We start from the raw sequence: 971 nt of genomic DNA, 5'->3' as shown, positions 1-971 counted from the left end.
TGTGTGTGTGTGTGTGTGTGTGTATGTCAGTCAATGTGTGTGTGTGTGTGTGTATGTATGTATGTATGTATGTATGTATGTATGTATGTATGTCAGTTAATTCTCACAAATGCCTTTGGGCATGTGCTCCAAATCAAATTCCTCCAAGTCATGAAGATGCTCAGTGCTGTGTGGGTAAGTCCAACTGCCCAGTTCTAAATTTACCAGATGGCTGGCTAGTCACAGACAAGCTCTCTAAAAACGCAAGCTGCCTTATCAGTGAAATGCCTATCAATGTAGGGTCCCGAAAAGATGGAATCTACCTGGCTCATCTGGAACAACATAGGTGCTTAAAGAAGATCAGCTGCTGTCATGATCACTGTGAAGAAACATCTTCCACAAGAACACTGATGAAACTTTTCAAGAAAGAATAAAAACTCAGTACCCCACAATCATATCCTGACTATCGAGATGGATTCCTTGTAGCCCTCAGCACTGCATCATTAAGAAAGGTCATTCTTCTGTGTGCAAAGATGGAGCACTGACTGGCTGTCACAATGGCTCTCATCAGCCACAAAGATAATCTTGTCATGAAAGAAAGGGCAGAAAAGCAGAGGGCTAGAAGCTGTTGCAGGCTTTGGGGAGCTAGGTAGCTGACCATCAAGACTAGTATGTAAAAACTTTAAAAATTATTAATACTATCAGAATTTTTTGCAGTTTCTGAGTGGGGGCGGTCATCTTCAAGGCTGGACCTAACACAGTTCAGAGAATGACCCAGAAAATGACCAACTGTCGATAGCTTGAGGCTTCCTTCCTTTGCATGAGAAAGAGATGCAGTTCCTAGAACTGAAATCCTTCACCTAGACTGTTGATGGTGTGAAGATACGTGTCATTGATGCCACTGAGATGCAAACAAAGGGGCTAAAAGTTCCCCAGCCCAGTGATGCCACTAGCCTGACAGGATGACCAAAATGACACAGAGGGAGAGAAAA

At 43.0% G+C, this 971-nt stretch overlaps 1 protein-coding gene across 2 annotated transcripts in view; it reads right to left on the bottom strand.

The window, feature by feature from the left end:
• The window catches only part of Ptprg (protein tyrosine phosphatase, receptor type G), a 685,269-nt gene that overhangs the window by 117,316 nt on the left and 566,982 nt on the right, over positions 1–971 (bottom strand). The window lies entirely within an intron of this gene.

Source organism: Microtus ochrogaster, chromosome 6 (assembly GCF_000317375.1).
Source record: "Microtus ochrogaster isolate Prairie Vole_2 chromosome 6, MicOch1.0, whole genome shotgun sequence".
Taxonomy (NCBI): domain Eukaryota; kingdom Metazoa; phylum Chordata; class Mammalia; order Rodentia; family Cricetidae; genus Microtus; species Microtus ochrogaster.
The sequence above is the reverse complement of the archived record's forward strand: the minus strand, read 5'-3'. Positions and strand labels throughout refer to the sequence as shown.